The following is a 17,170-nucleotide window of genomic DNA, read 5'->3' on the forward strand; positions in this document are numbered from 1 at the left end:
TGCCTCGTTTTGTACCTATCCACTGCAGCTCAACAAGCAAACACAATGAGGGAATTTGATGCTAAAAAGAATTTAAATGTGTCTATATCCACTTGATATGACAAACTCAGACTGCTGAAGCCTCATATTAGCTTCAGATCAACTTTTAAATTCATTTTTGCACAAAACTGTGTGGATACTGTGGATTTTGGCCCCCATCACTTACATTAAATCACATTTGAATGGGATCTTGTAACAGCCAGTATGAACAGGAGGAATGATTATTGACTTAATGTAGACTTAAACTAATTTGACAACATATACTGTAAACTTTTTTTTCATAGTGGCAGTGGGAATAATAAATACATTTAAATTTGAAAACAGGAAAACAGCAAGTTTGCCTGAATGTATCATATTGTGCAATTATAGCTATTTAAGCAGAAGACAAAGTTTTCAACATTAAAGTGGTAAAGTAGTAAGGTGGTTGTGAGTGTGGGTCTATGTACATACTGCATATGTGTGTGTGTGTGTGTGTGTGTGTGTGTGTGTGTGTGTGTGTGTGTGTGTGTGTGTGTGTGTGTGTGTGTGTGTGTGTGTGTCCATATACATGTGTATATCTACAGTACATTTATGTTTATCCATACATGTGAACATGACAGGCTGTATGTTTGAGGAAAGATATACTGTAGGTTTCCAAATAAATGTACCAAACTGTAAACTGGTTATATAAAATGAAATATTCTAATACTTCTTACACAACGCCCTAATATGTGTTTAATACAATTACATAAACACACGCACACACACACACACACACGCACGCACGCACACACGCACACACACGCACACAAGCACACACACACACACACACACACACACACACACACACACACACACACACACACACACACACACACACACTGTACACACAAAGGAAGAGAGAATAAAAGCACAAGCATGCACTCCTGGTATTTGACCACAAGGTGTTCCAGTAACTCTTTATTTGAGTTCCCTCTTAAAATCTATAGTAGGTTATTGTGCTCCCATCTGTAGAACTTTATAAATAATTTCTTTAATTACATTATAATTGTATTTGATAATGTTATCAAAAATGTCATGTGCAGGACTCAAATCTGAGATGAGAGACTGTTAAAAGCTCTATATTAACCCTTAAACAGGCAGGAGTGGAAAATAAGATGTTAATCATTCATTTTTATTTACTTTGATGTTACTAGTTATCTCATTTGCACCTAAGTAAACATTTCCACAAGTAATTCTAAAAGTATATTTTGTATATTTTGGATTTTATGAGTTGTATCTCTCCACCAAGATACCTTGCCCCTTATTAACGTATAAAAAATGTAATATGTATGTATCTCCTCGTGCACTTTGCCTGATTAAGGTTAATGTGTTTGTTCATGAACATAGTTACAATTAATGTAGTCTGTGAAATTCTTATTGTTTCAGTATTTATTTATTTATTGACAGCAGGGATTCATACATCATAAAGTGATGTATGAATCCCAAATGACTAATGCCATCAATGTACACACACACACACACACACACACACACACACACACACACACACACGCACGCACACACACGCACACACACACACACACACACACACACACACACACACACACACAAAATGAATGAACAGGTCAAGGTAAGTTGCCCAGTTTTATGTTGCAGCAGTGCAGTGAGTAGTTATCATGTAGATCTTAGACTGGCTCTCAGGAGTGTGTGATTTGTTTTCTTTAAATCACAGACTGCTGATGGATGTTCATTTGATCCAAAACATTCAAGATTATTTTAATTTGTCCCAAAGGGGAAGTTTTTCTAGGGCACACCTGTAATGCTGTCTCCAAACACTGAACCAGCTGACAACTTAAACTCTTTTAAAAGATCATAGGGGATGTTTTGATTTTTTTTTTTTTAATCTGGCTGATGGGTTTGCCTAATCTTTATTTTGATGATTTGTAAGTAGTTAAACCCTGTAACCCCATACAGTTTCAAATCAACTGGATGATTCTGGTACAGTGTGTTATCCATAGACATTGCCATGACCCCAAACAGCCACTAGAAGGCATAGAGACAGTCAACCAGTAAGTTGTTTTGTCTTCCTTTGTGTGCTGTGAAGCACAATGGATCAACTGTGTAAAGTGCTATATAAATAAAGTTGATTTGATTTGAGTAAATACAGGAGTTACTTATTAAATCCATGATATTCTTTGCATTTTAAAATGTTTACAGTTAAGATACTTAGAATGAAAGACAATTCAAAACTGCACTATGCTGCATTAATTTGTCACCTCTCAATTTCACTGTCAAATGATTATGTTAATGGTTGGTTGGATGGATAGACCACTCCTCAAGACAGTGGATGTAATTGGTTGATGTACCACCCTTTATGCTGTTAAAATACGGTTCCCACATTTACTGGTTCAGACCTGTAATCAAACAAAGTAAAACTCAAATGAAAACTCACTGTGTCATGCGTCACTGCAGACAGTCTCTTCTTCACATAAAATCCTTCATTCTCTTGACTTCATCTTTAGGAAAAAGTTTTATTTAAAATCCAACATCCAAAAAAATATGAATTACTGCGATAGAGAATGATTGCATGTCCAAATTAAAAAAAACTATAATGAAATGATTTGTAATAAATTATTGAAACTTTTAGGTCTTAAACTCAAGACAACATACAACATTTTAAAGAATTAATACTGTTAAGAGAAATAAATTATACATCATAGTGGAATTACATACAGTGAGATACTAAGGAGGAACTTTGTTCTATTTAATCAATGGCATAAAGTATAAAAAGGAAATAGAGGCAACTTTAATGTGTTGCATATCACTGTGACCTACAATTTGCAAATGCAATTCATGTATGAATGTGTAGCTGTGAATTAGGAGGCACTGTTCAGAGGCTCAGACCTTTATAAGAAAGAACCACTGCTGCAGAACCACTTCCCTTCATGACCTCAGTCTTCTCAATTAAAAAAAAAAACCTGTTTCCATCTGCCTTCCTCCCTCATATGTCTCTGTCTCTGTGACATTGTTAAGTAATTACTTTGATCACTAAAATTTCTAAAAAATAGAAAAACTGTGTTAACATGCCAACACAGCAGCACAGTAAACTCACACACACTGTACATGCACTACTCTGCCCTGACAAAGCCTGGCACAAGTTAGCAGCCTCACTACAGGTCTTCATGATTGGATTGTGTGGGTAAAAATAGTTCAATAGTAGACCAGCAGGTGGTAAAAAGCAAAAAAAAAACAAGTTTGAGGGAGCTTGAAGCAAGGTGGATACACAGATAGGAATACAAATGTGACATAAGGTGAGTGAGAACAGGGGAGGAAATATTTTGAAGAAACAACTAATTTGTTCACAACACAATTCAACATGTGTACATCTGTGTGTTTTCATGGATATGTTTGTAGTTTTACTCAACCGTATGATTGGACTATTATCCATTAAACACACTCATTCTTAAATCTCCACTTTCCGATCTATATGATTTGGGAGTGACTGCAGTTTGGTTCAAACAGCATACCAGCATCACTGAGTCTTGCTTAATCTCATCATTGTGGGATATTTATTGATCCCAAAGGAGAGATCCATCTTTAGGAGGCTTGGGCTGTGCAGTTGAAGGACAGTATCTATAATAACCAAACCACCCTCCTCCACACTTGAACTCACATTCAAACATTCAGACAGTTTAGTGGCCTGTGTTTTAATTTTGGGTTGTTGTAGTATTGTCATTTCCATTTAGCTTGTTTCCAGACTTCTCTATTGCTCACACATTATTCAAATGAAATAATGAAGGGAAAACCAAATGGCAATTCAGTCTGATTATCAGGCGGATTTGCCATTTTTGACATAGGTCAAAAGTGCACAGAAAGCTTACTGCACCAGCTGTTTCAAACGTAGTCTCTTTATAACTCAAGTGTTTACTTAGTGAAGATTTACATATCACTACATTTAATTTAAAAACCAGTCGCACCACTCAAACTACTTCCTATGTAGAGATTAGATTTTACCAAATATTTACACCTGCTGACTGCCTTAGCTCGCTGAATTAACCGTCAAAATTAACGTTAGCATGCTAATCTGAACCATTTAGACTGAAAAGTAAAAGAAGTATAATGTGGAATGTAATCAATATATTTGACCTGAAAAATACACTAAACCTTAAATTACAAACCTTTATGCCAATAACGTTAGTATAATTTGCCAAGACACAGCAACGGTTAGATTAGCAAAATCGATAATTCCCTCTAACTTTATGAATACTACTAACTCTAAAACAAACATTTTTCTCCAGATATGCAGATAGAAAATTAAACAAAGTAATTCTCAAAGGATTAGCAGTTAAGTATTTTATTGTAAGACCTTTAAAACTGTTTTTTTCAAGTTACGCCAGGTTCAGACCGGACGTGGAAGCACCGCACTCGGAAATTCTCGTGCGTGCCACAGCCCTTCAGTTCACACCAGACGCGTATTTCTCGAACTCTCGAATTTCTAGAACTTCAACATTTAAATGTTTTAAATTTGTGAAATTTGTGAAATTTGAAAATTCGGCTCCATAAGTCCCAGGTTATGCCAATGCTCAAAGCCCATGTGCCGTGCCGTATCAGATGGATTGGTCAACCCGATGAGGAGAAAAGCCTGGTCTACCTGATCTTTTCGAGCCCAATCAGGACAGCGTTGTGCCCGCCCCAGTTCTTAATTTGTAAATTATTGTGCATGAGGGACTTTCACTCATAGCTTCACAGAGGAACCAGGACACCCCACATGTCTGTGGGACAGAGGGCTGTGGGAACATAGGGTCTAAATTTTAATAATCTCTTAGAAATGTTGGAACATAGAGCTGTGGGAACATAGACACGCTCCCTTTGTGACGATACAGTGACCTCTTCTTTACATGATTGGTTGCCTCTTATTTGACAATGCTACAGATGTTTCCTAGCAACCAATTTACGCAACATTAAAGTTTTTAATAGCTAAGACCTTTCTTAAGTTTTAATTATGCAACCTGGTTTGGTAAATCACCAGTTTGGAACTAGCTACAGTAGTAGTTAATTAGGAAGGACTTTACACACAAACATACTGATGGATTCACGAACAACTGCCCAGTCCTGAAGTCCATTAACTGTAAAACATGTTTAAAGTATTTCATTTTATGCATTTGAGGTAAACTTTTATTCATTTATTGCTTTAAAAATGTAGTCTGTGGAATTTAGTGGAATCTAGTGGAACTGACTTGGCCGAAATGCAATATAATATTCATAAGTATGTTTCAATTAGTGTATAATCATCTGAAATCCTCTTTCACGGAGCCTGCCATGATACAACACCATGTTTCTGCAGTATCCCAGAACAGACAGTACAGTTTCACTGCCACTGTAGGTTCTCCTACATGCTTGGAGGGCAATCTCACCTCTTGGTGCCACTAACTTCTACAAACTGGTCCTTTAAGATGCAGAGCAGCAGTAAAATATGAGTTTTTACAAGCTTATTTCAGCTGACCCATAACCGGTGCATCTACTACTTTAAGTTATTTTATTTATTTATTTATTTATCACAATAACCACTCCTCCCAAACAGAATCTATGATGGCTAGGTAACAATGTTTACCAATGCAATGCAGCTCCTAGTTTTCACCACATCATTTACCCGTGTGTGTTTTCAAAGTTGGACTCCCAGTTTCATCATATACTACAGTATTATAGCTACTCATTTCAAATGCCATGAACAATTCTTATGTTGTAGTGTTTCTTAGTAATGACAACTGTTGTATGCATAGAGATGAAATATTAAGCACTTGAATCATGTTCAGAAACACAAGGAAGTCTGTCACAGTGAGAGAAACTGCAATTGCCAAAAATGGAAAGAAACAACTTCCATCCACACACATGAAAAACAAAGTAAAACGCGCATTTACACAAAGGTCAAAGAGTGAAGTATGTGACCTTCCACTTGATACTCTGAGGCTCAGATCAGTGAGTAGGAAAGACATGTCACACCTTTATTACCAGACACAAACTAGCACAGTCATACAAGCACACGAATACACTCAAATATCTCGGTGCGTGACTGACTGAGTAGTTTAGCACTGTGGTGGCTTACTATTTCACAGCTGGTTGGCACACAAACATCTTACTGACACTCACTTACAGGAAGGGAGATTACCCTGTAATTGTTAACATGAGTTGCTGCCTAGTATCTGTATCTGTGTGTGTAAGTGCGTGTGTGTAACAGTAATGCATTTAATTTAGAAAACACTTTTCATTCTCACGCACAGCACGCAAACTGATAGAGAGACTGAGACATGAAGCAGAAAATTGGACCATCAGGCAGCGATGTTGTTATTACAGATCACACCACACAGAATGTACTGTTGTTGTTAACACGAGTTTCCTGCTGCCCTGACTGTGTGTTCTTTGGTTGAACAGAAACACCAGAGTAACTAGCTACTATTATTAGGCTGACCAGGCTGTGGGATGATGTGGCTTCGAGGCAAAAATTCTGGTTCACTGTTCAGGACAGAGATCTCTGTACTTTTAACTGACCATGAGGCATTCAGTAGGTACACACAATTTGACTACTGAATAGGCATTATCATCACACATCTGTCCCAAATATATGGGCTGGGAATGGCCCACTAAAGCTACTAGTAGGTTCAGGAGGCTGTCATCACCCATTTATTTCAGTAAGAAAAAAAAAGAAAAAAAAGGCTGATATTGCTTTTATTCTCAGTGAATATCAATATTTGAAGGCAGTTGATAACATTTCTATCCAGAAATATGCATTCAATTTTCATGAACTTCATTCAGTGAATCTTTATGATGTTTAGTTTGTCAGGTGTTCTTTCAGGTCTTTCTATCATTGCTACGGTGGTTGCTATGGATGCTGTTATTGTCTTTGCATTATGTAGTTATCTAAGATGTTATGTCTTGCTTAATGATGTTCTTTTAATTAAAAAAAAACTTAGATTTTAAAGCGCCTCAGGGATTAATTGAATTTGAAGTACAGAATTTTAAGCTTTGTGACTGGCTGACTGGAAGTATTTTCCTTACTGTCACTGTGTTAAGGTTTTCTTTCAATTATAGCTTAAAATTTCCCAACAAGTGTGTAGTGAAGTGGCAGGTCATGTAAAGTGGGTGTAGTCATGCAGATAGACCTTTCTCTTGTCTGCTGTCAGTGGGATTAATTTAATTTTTAAGATGCTGCCAGTCAGCCACAACCCAAATCCAAACACTTCTATGTTAAGAAAAGCCATTTGATAGACTGTTATTGTAAAACGTTGCTCATTTAATTTTATATTTCCAAGAACATGTGACATAAATATGATGAAATATGTCTTCCTCTCTTTCTACAAAGAATCTCTCAACTGAGATTAAAGATCTGCACATACAATTTTTGATGACATTAATTCATTTACAATGTAATTAGAGTCTTCTTAATCATAATGTTCTACAGATGTGAGTATGATAAACTATTATATATTTTAAAAGGAATAAAGAGTTACTGGGACATCTTGTGGTCAAATACAAAGAGTGCATACTTCTGATTTTTATTTCCTCTTGCTCTTTGTGTTCAGTGTGTGTGTGTGTGTGTGTGTGTGTGTGTGTGTGTGTGTGCATCAAGTCTTGTACCATACCCATATAAACATGGACATATTGAGACGGTTGTCAAACTGGCCGCTTTCATATATTTCATCAAACTGGATTTAACGTTTTATTACAATATCAATATTACATTTATTATTGTTATTATTTTACAGGATTATGTAAATAGAAGCCCCTTGATTGCAAAATGTCTCAAATGCATCCCCCTTGTTAACCTGCCAAATCCACTCTTCATCCCCCAGTAGCAGAGAGAGTGCAGGGGCAGAGGGGTTGTTTAATTGAATATGTTAGTCAAGGCTGCCTGAGTCATTGATTCTTTATCTGATTGAGGTTTGTGTAAGCTAGAATCTACGGCCCCGACCATGCCTCTGAAATATCAGTAACCTAACTGTGCTGCGTATTGATGAATCCATGGTGCTGTCTGTGGTGTTGAAGTAGAGACAGGTTTGTAATTGGGCCTTTTTTCTCTAAGTCCCGCCGAGTTTCGTCTTGGATCTATAATATTCTCTAAACTTGATTCTTGACTTTGTAGCCTATAGAGGTGTGTCATTTTTATGATCAAAGTTACAAGTAACAACATGTAGTCATGGAAGAGTAAGAGGATCATAGAGACACACTGCTCAGACAGTGGTGCCCTCAGACAGTGTGTATATTTTTCTTATAATATTCCTATAATAATTTTATGATAATTCAGTAGTGTCCGTGCTGCTGAAAATACACCCCCAAACTAAGCCACATGTGTAACAAAATATTTTATGGGACACATGACTACAGATATATTTTATAGTTTAGAGCAGGTAATGTGACTGAACAAATTAACCTGTACTGACCACATTGTGCTCAGCTGCTACAGGGATGTAATTCGAGGTATACTTTATACCATCAAAACTAAGGTGTGTTTTGAAAAATAAGCATTATTAAAATGTCCACATCCAGTAAAAGAATAGACCTACACAATTTAGCTTAATTGCAGTTTTAATAAATCTCAGTGACCCTCCATGATGTGCTACCCCCTATTTGTTTGGATCAGGTGGCCAATTCCTACACAATGCACTTTTAACCATGCTGTTCTATTAACCCCTTTTTTTCTATTGTGGGATCTACTTTGATAATTGTCAATGCAGATGGTGGCTACATTTAAATACTACATTTTAAAGCCTTCTTTCTCTTTTCTCATGTCCTCACATCCCTTCACTCTCCCCCCCTGTTCACAATGGACCCTTTTTCCCTCTCCTCACATTTTGTTGTACTTAACTTTACCCATCTTCCTCAACTCAAACTTCATTCTGAGTTGAATTTTAATTAAGATAATGATTTTTTTTTCTCAGCAGAGCATGTTTTTTTGGTTAAAAAAAACTATAAAACCATTACAAATTCTAAATGAGGGAACAAAGCAAGTCATGTATAGAGAGGGAATAAAAAAATTACTGAAGGGAATCAGAAAAAGACGGAAGAGAGTGTTGTGGCCCGTGTCTGAGGTTAAAAAAAAAAAAAAAAAAAAAAAAACCTAGAAGGAACAACAATAACAGGAGTGGATGAAGGAAGAAGTCTATTGTCAAATAAAGATAGTGTCAGAGGAACTGTCCCAAAGCAATAAAGTTTTCAATCAAGTCAAATTAAAGTTTGAGCCGAATGATTTCCAGTATGTCATTTCAAATGCAGTTGAGAAAGAAACTTCATTTGCATTTTCTAAAGTTAAACATTTTGACATTTAATTCCTGTACAATCCTCCCATCAGGTCAATCAATATCATCCTTCCAACATTTGACAGAATTGACCAAGTGGCACTTCAGACAGTGTGTGTGTTTCCAAACTCAAAGCAGCGCTCTTACATGCAACATCCCTCCAAGTTTTACCAAAGTCGTGTCAGCGAATGGGCATTTATGGCCAATTAATGATACAATTTCAGCACTTCAACAATCTGACCAGTATGTGACCAGAGTCGTTACTGTGAAGATGCCCCATCATTGCTGATTTTCTCAGTCACACTGGAAGTGCCTCACATGTTGTCCATTTGACCAACAGATAGCTTGAAAACTCGCCACCGACGTCCAGCTCCCACACACACATTCTCTGGCATGGAGGAGAGGTATTTTATTTGGAGATATTGCATGTTACAGACTTTCCATTCGCCCACTTACCGTACACAGAATAGGCAACAACATTGCAAAAGAAGAAGAAACATTTTTGTTGGGTGCGCTCCAGAGGAGTGATCACTTCAATATTCAGTCCGTTACAGGATATCACACCCGTATTTTGTAAAATATATGTATATATATTTTTAACCTTTTTATAATTACAAAATTAACCACTATTTGCTGCACATGCTATTTTCCGACCGCTTTTCCACCTCGAAGCACCATGTCACGCAACTGCATGGCTCTGTTTGTTTTTAGCATAGCCCAAGTGCATTCACATGCACACTCACACGAACAAGTACACTGGCGCTGGCAGACACACACACACACCCAACCACAGGACCCATCGAGAAGCCTTTGCTCCATTCAGTTATGTAACATGGATTAAGTTCCACTATTATGTGGCCCCGACAGTCAAAACTATGTGTGCTATTTTTAACGCCGGACCCCAATAGAATATCAACAGACGCTTACCGTAATAATGGCTATATTAACGGTCATCACTGCTCATGTGGACATGTACTCCAAACATTGATATTCACTGCAGAGGCCTCACATAACAACTTCGGTAGCCATTGTCACCTTATTGAATCATCTGAGGCTGCTACACAAGGCTTTGTTACTGAACTATGTGTTATATCGGGAGATCGGAAACAATTTTAAGTTTGTTAGTGAGAGTGTTTTTACGTCTTGGTAGTTGAATCAATCTATATTAGCCTATTGAACATCGGGAAGTGTTGGGGAGTACTTGAACCTGTGAGGTCCTATATTTAACATGAGAAGTTGAATATGCATTATGCTTAGCATTAAACAGTTGCTAAGTAACTCATAACGAAAATGGATGTTGTCTTGTTCTCTTCTCAAAGCTATCAGAAAATTCCCTATGAAGTCAAATGTCATTAGTTTCAATTGACTGCACATGAACACAATAAACATGGCTTCACTTGAGGGTACTATATGTTCCATGACAGTGTGATTTTTTTCCACTGACAGCTCTAACTTTAGCTCAGGAAGGGGAAAACATTTTAGAACATCATACACATTAAAGGGGAAATCCAATGCAGATTTCCAGGTCTATATTTTTTATTCTGGTGCTCTACTGGAATATCTTTGTATGATTTACACTATTAAAAAAAAAGTTTTTAACTCGTACTGTACCTTTACACAGCCTCTCAGTTCAGCCTCTATCTCAAACGGTCCATTTTAGCTCCTGGTTGTTCAAGGCTCCCAGAAGCTGCCCCTCTTGAGACTTCTGCTGGCTCTGGAGCCTACTTCAACAAACCATGTAACAAACTGTAATAGTAGGATTTCATCTGTACATGACAAAGAGGATATGTGGAAAAACCGACAATCTGACGTTGACAAGGGAGAAACAGTTGCAAATGAGATTTGAGAGCAGGTTGCAGCCCTTTTGACTTGCAGTGAGCATTTATACATTCATTGAGCTCAAGTTTTGGAACTTCGACCATGTTAAGCATAAATATCCATCATCATAGCAGTATATAAATAACAGAAAATCCTAAAAAGTATATGTCTTCTTCACCACTTCCAAAATGTTTGGGTCCTAGAGTTATGTGTGACCTGCAAAGTACACACACACACGCACGCACACACGCACACACGCACACACACACACACACACACACACACACAGCAGTTCTATACTACGAGTTTGTTTGAAATATTCACTGTCACATTCCACAAACTAATTTCATATGGGTTTTGGGTCATTACAACTGTAGAACCAGGAAGCACTAATTCTCTTACAGTGGCTTCACACACACACACACACACACACACACAAACACACACACACACACACACACACACACACACACACACACACACACACACACACACACACACACACACACACACACACACACACACAATGACTTACTGTCACAGTCACTGTTGCAGTTTTAACCGGAGTGAGACGCATACAAACTCAAACAAAGAGGACGTTTCTCTTGCAAGTGGCAACACATACTGTACTTGTGCATACGGACACACACACTCAATCTTACACACACAGAGGGCAGTTCCGCTTCATGGGGGTCTAATTGCAGGCTTGTGTCCAGCCGGGACATAATGACCTAGGGTCATTTCTCCACAGGCATCTGAGGGGGCACCATACACTGTCAGGAACAATCACCTGTGAGACCAACTCTGCAGCTTACATAAATACACCTACATAATGCAGTATATACACTACATATCCATACACAATGACTGTATAGTGCTTGCACAGGCACAGATAAATGTAATCACCCACACATAAAAACACACAGACACGTACAGATGCACTCACATATTAGGGTTTTTAGTAATGGTGGAAAAATCTACAGAAGCTATTGCTCCAGTACAGATCTTGAACCTGAAAATGACTGGACACAGAAATTTGCTGCTTATTTTATTGGAAAGATAATACAAATAAAAATAAAAATAATCTTTGTTTATAGGGCACATCTCTAAACACATGATACTAAGTGCTTCACACAAGACAAGAACTTCAATAAAGGCAGATCATAAAAACAAAGTAAGCAAATAAAACAAATAAAACCAATTACAGTGTTGTAAGTAAAATCTTCTGATAGAAGTATGTTTTAAGAAGAGATTTAAAAGAGGTCACTAATTCTGCTGACTTGGTTTCCTCAGGCAGCTCGTTCAATAGCTTCAAGGCTCTGACGGGGAATGTCACCTCTAGTTTTCAGCCACATGTCGGGAAAAGACCTCGGTTCAAGGATCTCAGGCTACATACTGACTTGTATGCAGGGGAGAGTGTCAGATATATTTAATGGAGAGAGGCCATGCAGACGCTTAAAAGACGACAACAAGATCTTAAAATCGATTCAAGAATATACTGGGAGCCAGTGCAAGGAGGCCAAAACCGTTGTGATACGGTAATTTCTCTTGGATCTCGTTAAAAGCCAAACAGTTGACTGCACAGTTCAGATTTGAGCACTGCCTTCGAAAAACAATCAGTCGTTCAATTCTGCTGTCTTTTATATCTCTTCTAAAAACATTTTCGTTAACGTTTGATATGTTGTTGTGTTTTATTATCCCACTCTTTACAGTTTATATTTTTGTATAACTTCATTTTATTCCCATGTTTTATGATGTGTTTTGGTTTTTAATTGATGCTTATTAATTCTTTCTACTTTTCTGTTAAGCATTTTGTAACTTTGTGAAGAAAAGTGCTCTATAAATAAACAAAATAATAATAATCATTATTTATTATTATTATTATTATTATTATTATTATTATTATTATTATTATTGCTGCTGTTGTAAGTAATTAGGTTGTCATAGTAATGTCAGAAAATGTCAGGAGGGATCATGTATGTTTTTCACATAAGAGTGAAGTTAAGGTATTCCTTTTATTTCAGGCCTTGTACACAATTTGATCTTTTTTTTTTTTTACTCTCGTCCACCTTTCCAGTCCCTCTTTTTCCTCTCCTATGTTGCCTTCCCTCCAGTTTTTGGCAGTAAGCGTGAAACTAAACTTACAGTAAATACAAAAAGAACTATAAACGTTATGATCACAGACATGAGACACACTCAAATGCATTTAACAACTGGAAGTCATCAGACAACTTTTTAAGTGTTTTATTTTAGACAGGCTAAAGATAGATACCACATTTCTGTATCAAACAATGGTAGAATATTTTTAATGGTTGATTAATGAGTATAAATACAGCTGCACACAATTAAAATCACCATTACTGCCTAAAGCTGTAAGTCAGCTGTTGTTATCTTTGTTAATTTGATAATTAACCAGACATGTAACATAATTTACTAAAAATATACAGTTTCAATGCCGTCATGTCAGATCTGCACAGCACAAAGTATTAGATGGGTTTTAGTGAAACAATGTCGCATAGCAATGAAATATTTGTATTTTTTTGACCTGTCAGAGAGCACTGATAACAAATGAAGGGAAAATAAACTGGATGAGAGTTCTATATTTGGTTATTGCTATGTGTAAATTGACTGTGACTAAGTATCAATGATTATTATACACTAGACTGACTGCTATCATTAAGCAATCAATTTCCAAATTAGTTGCTGCTGCTGCTGCACGGGACACGACTCACAGAGACAGACACACAGGCACGAAAACCGCAACTGAAATAATAATTCTATTATTGGAAGTTAGCGGTATTTTTCTTTCTTTCAGAGGACCACACTGTGTGGAGTAGACTGAGGAATTAATTGAAGAATAGAAGATGTGAAATATTTTTAGATTCATGTCAGTTTGGTTAAAAAAAGTGCTCAACCATTTTCAACTAAACAACTTGAAAGCAAAAAGTACGACATAATGTGCTAATTCAGACAGCGTGTTTATATAGTGTTACATAATGTTGTTAGTTTGCACTGGACAGAGATAAGTGACACCACACCACATGAAAGAGACGGACCTACCTGTACAAATGACAAACTGACTTACAGAGCAGAAAGAACAGGTAAACAAATCCACAGGACTGAGGTAACAAGACAGGAAATCAATAAAAGGTGGTAGTTTGAAAACAAAAGGTTCAGGCCAGCAAGGAGGGCTTCAACAACAGAAGGCCAACACAGGTGAGGTGTGACATGGCATGAAAAGTGTTTTAGCCCGATATGCAGACTTCATTTTGTTTGACTTCATTATTCAGTGTTATATATATAATATATGTATATAAATATATATATATATATATATATATATATATATATATTTAATCAGTTGTGACTAATATATTTGCAACGTTTGATTGCCACAGGTGTTACTGAGTACAACACTAGACCTCATCAAATGGCTGAAAAGAAAACTGACATGTGGGCAGCAGAAAGAGGTCCAGAAAGGCTAGTAGTACATTTCATTATCTGTTTGGTATGTCTCCATCTTGTCCCCCTGGCACACAGTTATACCGTTTTGTGGTTAGAAATGGTTACAGGGTCCTACCATGATGCATTGTGCAGGGGAAATGCATTTTGAGTAAGTTTTGTCCCTTTAATGTTCATAATTATTCAATTGTCAACTGATTCCTTGAAGGGTCAGAGTCCCTCACTGGAGTGCTGGAAAATCTCTTCCATCCATTCATCCATTTTCCTCCCCCTATACATGACTGGGTTGCAGTAACAATACACTGAGTAAGGACACTGAGGCATCCTTCTCCCAGACAATTCCCTCCAGCACCTCCTGGGGGATCCCAAGGTGTGTACTTCAGAGTACCGAAACAAAATGATTTTAGTTGTTTGGTCTGTATGTCTGCCCACAATAAGCAGCAGGTGTATGAACATATTTAGGCAGGTGAGGTGAGACTGTGACTCTGTTTAGTCTCTCACACACAAACACACACACACACATACACACACACACACACACACACACACACACACACACATGCCCGCACACACATGCATAAATACCCCTCAGCAACCCCCCACCACCACCACAAACAGTATCTATGATTAGCTGTATAAATAGGCATGTAATTAATGTTTAAATGTTGGAGTCATGAAGTGAAAACATGAACATTTAAACCGATATTAAGAGACAGACAAATGGAGGGAAAGAAAGAGAAAGAGAGCAAGACCACTGGAGCATGAGAGATGGATGATAGCAGATCATGTTCATTATTGATTGTCAAATAATACAATACTTTTTTTCCAGTGAATATGGAAATTGGGAAGCTAACTCCCAATAGCAGCTAAACTAATTATTGAATATATACGATTCAAGAAAACCCTTTACAAGCAAATAATTTAAAATATTCAAAATATAAAAACTCAAATACAATCTTATGTAAAGAGGCGGAAAGGGATGTTTATACAAAATGTATACAAACATTTACTCACTCTAATAAACACTTAACCATTTACTGTGTTTTAGTGATTAGTGGACGACCCGCTCTGTCTTCTGAGCTTAAAGCTGCATGTTTGTTTGTGCTTGTGTGTGAGACTAATTAATGTCTGAACTGAATGCTCTATATTGACTGTCAGTCTACTGATCACAAAACTGGCTGCTTCTTTTGTACACCCAAACATCCTTTCACATTTTCCACAAGTTATTCTTCTCCTCTGATCTGTCCAGAAAAACACATTGAATAGAAAGTCTGGATTGAAATTGTGACCATGGCAATATAAGTCAATAACCTTCAGCGAATGAGATGTGTTTGATTGCAGGGAATGAGTGTGACAATAACCCTTCTGCCTGTTCACACTGTATCTATATTGGTTAAACATTTAGAGAACATTTCTACTGCACTGGTCCCATGCTACAGAATAAATACATAATCTGTCGACCAGTTACGGTTTATGTTGTTTTGCACTGGGAAGCAAAGTGAAACAACATCACCATTCCCATCTAGCATGCATCAAATAATACATATTTGAGATCTTAAACAGTATAATAGCGTACCTATACTGACCATACAAAACATAACAAGATGAAATAATTGTAATCTGTGAAAGACATGTGACTTGCATGTTCTATATAAAGGAAATTTGAAATCCTCATATGTAGCAGAAAAAACTCGTCCATCCATATCAGACATCTTGTAAGAGGCCTTGTGTTTACAGTGGTCCCCAAACCTCTTCAAGGGCTCTCAAGAAAAATCCGATGGGTCACGACATGATTAATGGGACAAGAAAGAAGAGAAAACAAAGTTCTACTGCATGTATTTGTATTTTTTTGAGGAGGGAAACTTTTCTCTAAGCTTTGCTTTTATTGTGAAAATACTGGATATTTTTCACACATTTCTAACAATAATTCAAATGAAACCATCTGAGAAGTTTTAAAGACAAAATCAGTGCTCACAACTAATAGACATGAAACAATCTGTGAAACAAAACACGTAATATTAATGGTTCACAAGACTAAAAGGTGGGCAACTAGTGCTGGATGGCAATAAACTGTCAGTATAAGATGACTCCTCTGAAATACAGAGAAAAACTCTCTGCCAGTTCTGTGTAACTCTCTGTCCTCCCACATCTGTCTTTCACTCTCTCTCCTTTTCACTAAATGCTTCTGAGTCTTTCTGCACTAATTATCCTTCCTACATTCAGATCATCTATACCAATAAGGTTTAGTGTCAGAATCCCTATGTTTATGAACGAATCATTCAAATCATGTTTCCAGACAACATGTTTCCAACAATTAATAGAGATTTAAATGGGGAGCCCTGAAACTAGATCCCAATTTGGGAACCACCTCTCTGTGTCCTGCAAATCCACCCCTTCTCTCCTTTCTCCACCCATCTCCTACTCCTCCTCCTTCCTCTCGGTATTATCCCGCCGCTTCAACCGGTTTGCTCAAAAGCGAGAGAGCAGGAGTGGGTGTTAAACAGCAGCAAGAGCAAGAGAGAAAAACCAGAGAAAACTCTTTGCTGTAACATGTGCAGACAATAAAACTGCTGTGCAAG

General features: G+C 37.2%; 1 protein-coding gene across 1 annotated transcript in view; it reads right to left on the reverse strand.

The window, feature by feature from the left end:
- The window catches only part of smyd2a (SET and MYND domain containing 2a), a 146,318-nt gene that overhangs the window by 72,010 nt on the left and 57,138 nt on the right, over positions 1 to 17,170 (reverse strand). The window lies entirely within an intron of this gene.

This window comes from Scomber scombrus, chromosome 1 (assembly GCF_963691925.1).
Source record: "Scomber scombrus chromosome 1, fScoSco1.1, whole genome shotgun sequence".
Lineage (NCBI taxonomy): Eukaryota > Metazoa > Chordata > Actinopteri > Scombriformes > Scombridae > Scomber > Scomber scombrus.